This window comes from Apium graveolens, chromosome 8, assembly GCF_009905375.1.
Source record: "Apium graveolens cultivar Ventura chromosome 8, ASM990537v1, whole genome shotgun sequence".
Classification (NCBI taxonomy): domain Eukaryota; kingdom Viridiplantae; phylum Streptophyta; class Magnoliopsida; order Apiales; family Apiaceae; genus Apium; species Apium graveolens.
The window spans coordinates 159,251,633-159,259,794 of NC_133654.1; positions in this window are offsets into that span (position 1 = coordinate 159,251,633).

Genomic DNA, 8,162 nt, shown 5'->3' on the forward strand with positions numbered 1-8,162 from the left:
TAAACCTCAGAGATGATGTGACGTTAAGATAATAAGTTTACTAAGATAATAAGAACTCTTGCCATGTTCATAGTCGGGCTACCTAACGTAGTACTGACAGTTAAAACCCTTATGGGAACCCTTATAAATATCGTGATAGAAGCGTAGTTCGTTATCGTATATGGTAGCGGGACTCCGAACCCTGAGGTTGAGGAGCAACAACGCGATGATGTTTTATTACTTATTGGAGATCAGATTATGGATCCGATAGAACGTCCTAACGCGGGATCAGATGATGTTCATATTGAGGATGTAGCGGTTGAGGATGTTGTCCTAGAAGGGATAGTTGCTGAGGAGGATCTCATGGAGGATCCTGACAAGAATGAATAAAGGACCACTGATGAATTGATGACCATGGTTAGGTCGACTACCAGAGGTAGGATTGGTCGATCACTACCGGAGGTTCGTTCAAGTTTGTAAAGATAGTATCCCCCTTTAACGCGGCTTACTCGTAAGACTGAGAAGTTTGAATGGACAGAGAAATGCGAGAAAAGCTTTTAACAACTGAAGCAAAGGTTGGTGACGACCCCTATGTTGGCATTGCCGGATGGAAAAAGGAGATTTTGTGATTTGTATTGACGCTTCGCATAAGGAATTAGGGTGCTCTTATACAGCACAACAAGGTACTCGCGTACGCGTCAAGAAAATTAAGGGAATATAAAATTCGATATCCCCACCCATGAGCTTGGGCTCGTGGAAATAGTTTTGCCCTAAATATTGGAGGCATCACTTGTATGGAGAGAAGTGCGAGATTTACCTAAGGCATAAGTGCTCTAGTACATTTTCACGCAGGAAGAGCTCAACATACGCCAGAGGAGGCGGTTAGAGCTAATTAAGAATTATGATTGGGAGATTCTTTATCATTCGGGGAAAGCCCATGTGGTGGCTGATGCCCTTAGTAAAAAGGAGAGCCTCAAGATAATAATGTCTTTGGGAGAGTTTATAAGAGATTTTGAGAAAATGGAAATAGAAGTGAAGGTAACCGGAGCCGGTACCGAAAAGCTGTTTGAGATTGCAATATAGACCGAATTTTTGGAAAAGAACATATTGTGCCAGAAAAATTGATGAATGAAGGCAGAGAGTCAATGACTGGAGAAGAGATCCATACCGAAAAAGATGATAAGGGGATAGTGAGGTGTTCCTACAGAAATTGGGTTCCAAAAGTTCAAGAGCTTAAGGATGAGAACTTAGATGAGAGCCATAGTTTGAGGAATAAGATTTAGGGTAAACCCTGAATGTGATAGTCAGGGAGGTTGCCATCAAGAAAGAAAGAACCCATAACATAATAGAGTGGAAAACAAGGTTTTTAATGTATAAGATAACCCCGATTATGGGAGAAGGTTGAAACATTTCATACTAAGGAAACAGAAAGTCGAGTAAGGAAAGGAGACCCGAGACAGTACTCCTATACGGAAATTTATGGACCTGTCTAGACAGAACTTAGACTATTATCCCCAACCACCACCTTGAGGAAACAATGCGGTAGGAAATTCTTTCAGGACCTTTAAGTCTCTAAGCTCTCAGAGTTCCAAGGAACAGGTTGACCTAGTCGAGGCAAGAGCCTGGCTAAAGGAAATAGAGGAATCATTTGAGATTCTGAATGATTGACGAATCACAAAAGACTGTTTTTGTCACTTACCCTCCTAAGAGAGAGACCACCCGCTGGTGAAAGGCCAAGGAAGGCACGAAGCAAGAGATTATAATAAACTTATTTAAGTTCAGTCAATTGTTTTCGGGAAAGTAATTCCCAAAGATAAGGAGATAGTGTAAAAGCTTTGGAGCTAGAACAAAAGCGGATGAGTATGATGAATTATGAATCTAAGTTGTAAAAGTTGTCAAGATTCGTTCTGAGGACACGAATCCAGAATGACGGGATGTTTGAAATCGATGCTTATGTTGGGTTGGTTCATGAAATAATGATAAGAGAAAGGAAAATAAAAAGAAACTGAAGTGGAAAGGAATATAAAGGCAATAGAGTTTGAGGAATGATAAGGAAGTTGGGTATGAGGAAACCCTAAAGACTCGTAGCAATAGAAATAGAAAAGTATGTAATCGTCAGGATGAGGGTGATTCACCATAAGTTAAATTGATGGTTGAAGGCATAAGAGATACATATATTTTATCCCCTGTAAGTTGGGAGGATTCAAGGAAACCCTGAGATAGTTCGAAGGATAAATAATGAGACGCGGATAGACCGAGGAGACAAGGAAGTAAGAAATTAGGAAAATTGGATGAAGGAAGTGACCTTCAAGAATGTGAAGTGTAAGATCGGTGGCTTGATACCCAGAAAGGGAGATGCCAGGTATGAAAGATATCCCAACATTGAGAAGACTGTTGAGATAAATAACAAAAGTAAATGAGGAATTATTAAGAAGAAGTTCACGTTGAACACGACCAATATCTTCCAGAACATCCCTGTTGTCATTACCAAATTGGGAAAGAAAAGCAGATAACCGTTGTTATCTTCTGAAGGCCATAATTGATTGACCTCATTTTGAATACAGATGTTATTATGAAAGTAGGCATATACTATCGAGGTGGGAATGATTGAATAAGACACCCTTATCAGGGATATATGACTTGATTTATCCATGGAAGGATGCATGTACCTTTTTAAAGGTGGAATTAAGGATAGAACATCGGAAACTTAAAACGAATCCTAGGGGAATGCATAAATGCTGGCATTTCACCCTTAATAGGGACATCATGAGTTTTGACAGTATGAATTGGAAAGGATTAAGGTAATAACAACCTTTAAGGATCAGTGGAGAAATTTTTCAGAAGTATGTAGACAATGATTCTGGTATTAATAAATGGTATTTTGATATGCCCTGTATCTAGGGAATACAGGAGGAACGATTCAAGGATAACCTTAGAGGTTTTACAAGGAGAAAGGTAATATTCGAAATTCTCAAGAATAGAAATGTTGATAAAGGAAATATGACGTAATTATAATGCTGCCAAGTGGGGCACATGTTAAACCACGAGAAAGTATGGATCGAACCAGTAATGGTCGAAATTGTTCAGGGCAATTAGGACTTAAGATAAAAAGATGTTCTAAGTATGATTAAAAGTCAGTCGTGACAGTGATTAACCTCTAAAGACTCAGGCAATAACTTATGGAAAAATGGTGATAATTTTTTTTTTATTTTACTCATCAGACTTTAAGGAAAACATCTTCATATAAGATGTGATTGAAATGAGGTGAAAAATTATTTAGAGGTGGTTAAAATGACATTGACTGTAAGGAAATTTTACTATCAGGAAAGGCCAAAGAGGTGGCCGACACTTTAAAGGTAAGAGGATAATTATAGGCGCTTGTGCCAAAAGAATACAGTGATGATGGTTAAAGCTATGAAGGTTGTATTATGGTTTGGAAGATTGACATTCCTTCTGATGACTGTGCAATACCCAACCGTAATAGTAGTTGGTAAAGGTTTAATTCGTGTAATTGCCATGAGCGGGCTATCTATCTCAGAAGATACTATCTTGAGATAATCCAGGACCATGTTTCAAAAAGGACTAGACGGACCCTTGAGTTAAGTATTCTATTTAAGGCATACGATTAAGAATGGTATTAACCTGCTATCGTTGCTTTGATTGAAACTCTTCTGCAATTTTATCTGCTTCATGTCATGTATGTATGTCAGGATCAGGAGTGTTCTTCATGAATCATGAAGGGTGATTATGTTACCTCCTTAGAAGGATTTGATACGCCATGTATGGACTCCGTATGGTTAGATATTAAGATTTCATGGAACGTGAATGACGATAGTAGGTCAGTAGTGGACCATAGTAATGCAGCAATGATTCTGCGAGTAATGAGCTGATTACAACCGTGAGAGTGTATTGGAATGGATGTTGAGATTGAGTACCACTAATCGGGTCGTGGTAGTGTATAAGTTATCATTGATAGACTAATTAAGTAGAGTATCTACCTATTGAATATTTATTCCCTCTTATGAATAGAGAGTCGTATTACTATACGAGGAAGGTTGCGATGCAAGCATAGAATTCTAGTAGCGATGATGTCTAGAATGAGATCCCAGATTCAATTTTCGATATCGAGGGAGTTTCAAAGGTGATTGTTTATAAGCTCGAGCAAGAGCATGGGTCCATAGAATGATGGACGAAATAGTAAATATTCAGCATGCAAAATGCGATGCGATAATTCTTGATGTTGATATATAAACACATATGTTTTGTTCTCCTATATCAAACCTCAATAGTTCAGAGGTAGGTTCCAAGCCAGATATTTTGTGGCAGTATATTTTTTTTTCTTTCACATATACAATTCTCTTCAGTTCGTTCTTTTCTCCCCTTTTCATTTCATATAAGCTGAGAAGAACAACCCTTCCAGAAGGGGAGGTATTGCCGAATGACTATCTATCTGTGTGATAGAAGCCTAGTAGGATACCATCTATTGTTTAATTGCTTGTCAAGTACTAAAGGCTGGCCACCTTCTGTACTAACTATGCGATATAACAAGTGTTCATGATCATAGTGATCTCTCAATAAATTTTTTTACTTCTATATGAAGGACTAAGCTTTCGAAGATAGAAGCAGCTGAAAAAGGAGTAGTAAAGTTGTGGTGATATTCGGAATGGAAACACATTCGTGATACTAAGGTTAACGAGGTTATTAAAAGGTTATAGAACGCTAACGAGCAAAAATATAACCAGTATAATATTAGGAACGGAAGGTAGTAGAGATACGAACTCAAAAAGAATGGGTATTGAGAAGCAAAAGCTCTAATGCTAAAAGCTATAATGAGAGTCTGTGCAATAGACTTGAAAGAAATTGGAATGATCACTTAACACGGATTGAGTTTTCTTACGATAATAGATCATATGTCAGTATTGAGGTATCGCCTTATGAGATCCTTGAGGGAAGACAATGTCGATCTCCCTTATGTTAGGATGAAGTTGTAGAGCGCAAGATGCTCGGACCCGCAGTAGTCCAAAGGACTAGGGATATAATAGATCTAATCAGAGGACGGCTGGTAGTAACCCAAGATGGACATAAGAGGTATGCTGATTTGACTCAAAAGGACAAAGAGTATGAAATAGGGGACCTAGTTATGTTATAGGTATCCCTTGGAAAGGATTGATGAGGTTCGGAAAGAAAGGAAAGCTAAGTCTACAATTTGTTGGATCCTTGGATATATTAAGACGTTTTGGGAAGTTAGCATATGAGCTAGCCCTACCCCCGAACATGTAGCAAGTCATAACGTGTTCCACGTATCAATGTTAAGGAAGTGTAATTCGGATGCCAGATAAATAGGGGCATATGAGCGCATAGACATGCAACCCGACGTAACCTATATGGAGCAACCAGGAAGGGTTATAGATTGAAAAGGAACAAGTGCTTAGGAGAAGGGTTATCAAACTAGTCAGAGTTTGATGGTAGAACCACAATGTGGGAAAATTTACTTGAGAGTTAGAAAGTGCAATGCTATAAAGGTACCCCCATTTATTTTCTATCTGATTCCGGGACGGAATCCTTTTAAGGAGGGGAGACTGTAATAACCCCAATTTTTGGAAATTTTTGAAACCCTTATGAATAGTGATTTTACAGATTATGCTGAATGAGAAAACTTTTCATGCCACACTATGTAGGGGTTCTGTTATTGATCTTCTGGGATATTATTAGTACTCTATGTGGTATATAAGTGTATGTAAAGATCGTCAGAATCCAAATTCCGAACACTTTGATTTTTCCCGGAAATGCACTAGATACGGAAAGAATTGAGTATAAGGTAACAGGATAAAAAGGATTTAAATTAAAGGAGTATAAGAGAGGATCATAAAAGGAATTTAATATATTGAGAAAGGTTAAGGAAACCTAGGTAATAAGATCCCGGGTATGATCCCTCAAAAGATAAACGAAAATGAAATTTAAGCGAACCGTATAACAGATCAGCGGTCATTAGGCAAACAATTAGGAAGTTAATCAAAGGGATTAGAGGGGATGATGTCATCCAACCAATGAGAAGAGGACAAAGAGGGGAGGATGACACCACATGATGACATAAGCATGACATAGGGAGGAAGGAGGTGTGGTTGAATTAGAACCACACAAAGTTCAAGGTTAATAAGGTAATTAACTAAAACAAAAACAAAACTACATCCACCAAGCCAAAGTAAATCATTTCATCAAAACAAAAAAAAAAATTGTATTCTCTTCACCAAGAACATTTGCTCTCGGCTTTTCCTATTTTTCAAAGAGAAGATTTTCAAAATCCAAGATCCAAGCTTCCTAAATTGGTAAGATAATTCTCTAGTATTCCTTATGCATAGTTATGGCTATCTTATGAGTTTAAGCCTCTAATTCATTCTCAATATTCTCCAAGAAATCAATGAGGAAGACAATGAATAGTGATTTTAAGGTTTTTAACTTGATTTTTCTTATTTTTCCTTTAAGATCCAAGCATCCCTAAGACTCCTCAAGGCTTCCTAAGGCTTCCTAGCTACTCACACCACTTCAAGGAAGGTATATCATCTCCAAACCCTAGCTTTACTTGGTATATTAGGATGATTTTGGTTGTTATGATAATAGAGTAGCTTAATGATGGTTGGTTTAGAGTTGGGTTGGAATGGTGGTGAATGAATTGTTGAAATCTTATGATTTGATTAAAGAATGTAGTATAGTTTAAATTCAAGTTTTAGGTTTAAATAAATTGATTATAATGAGTTGATTTAGGGCTGATGTAGTGTGTTATGGATGGGCCTTGGTTGTAAGAATGGATTGGGGTTGAATTGTGGTGGATTTGGAATGGTATAAAATTGGGAAATCGCGTAAATATAGCCGTCGTAATGTCCGATTTACTTTAGACTGCTTTTGTTCATAATATGAGGACCCGAGAACTCCCTGCTAGGTTTTGACCATTGCCATGTTTATATAGTTCATGTTACGAGCTTCGTTTTGATATGTGGTTCGTTTGATTCCGATGAACGGTTTAGGAGAAACGGCCGTTTTAAGTAACGACGTTTCGCGAACGTATGAAACATTTATGTAAGGTGTAATAGGCAGTTGGTAAGACACTTGCGAAAGAATCGCCTTAAAACTCGTAATGGGTAATTTATTAAAAATGGTGGAGCCGAGGGTACTCGAGTGACTTAAGAGAATCAGTAAGCGCAAAACGAGCGTTAGAGTCTAATTTGGTTAAAGTATAGATTTACAAGTGACTTTGGTTTAATTCCAACTTACTTGTTGTTTATAGGTTACCAGACTCGTCCCGAGCCATTGTAACCCCCAGTCGCTCAGGCAAGTTTTCTATCCGTTATACTGTTGTTGTGATGTATACACTTATATATGCATTATCTTGTGATAAATGCATAATGGTTATTTAGCAAATTCTTGCGATATATTGTAGCATGTAATATGGTATATATGCATGCCTGTTTCGTATTCTTGCCATATATATCTGTTGATTCAGTTGATAATACCTATGCTAAAGAATAGCGGTAAATTGCATATACCCTTAGTATAGGGACCCAAAGGTGAAAACATTTTCTAAAACCGGGGAGTCGAGGATCCCGAGTAGATTTTATATATATATATATATTTATATATATATGGTTATAGTTTTCAAAACTATTAATCGAGTAAGGTTTATTCGATAGCTTTATATTATTTAATGAATATTATTTTGAATATTCATTCGAGAGCTTATGACTCAGCTTATTTATTTATTGAATATTATTTCGAATATTCATTCGAGGGCTTATGACTCAGCTTATTTTATTTTTTGAATATTATTTGAATATTCATTTGAGAATCTATGACTCCGATTATTTGCTGAGATATATTCTTTATTTTATTAAAGAATAAGGTATCGATAATCAAACTCACTTTTGATTATTCAAATAAAGATAGTACCTTCGTATAAGTATATCTTTGGTTATTTAATATTCATTTCAAGTATAAGTTTTAAAACTTCTACTTCAATTATTTTTATAAAGATTATTCTTTATGGGAATATTATTTAAATAATAATATTCAGATATTTTCTAATATATTGGGACTGATTTATTTTGTTAAATCAGCATCACTCCGAACATTCTCAAAAATGTTTTGCGAGTCTTCAAAATGATTTTTAAAAGTTAGAGCGGATCCCAAAA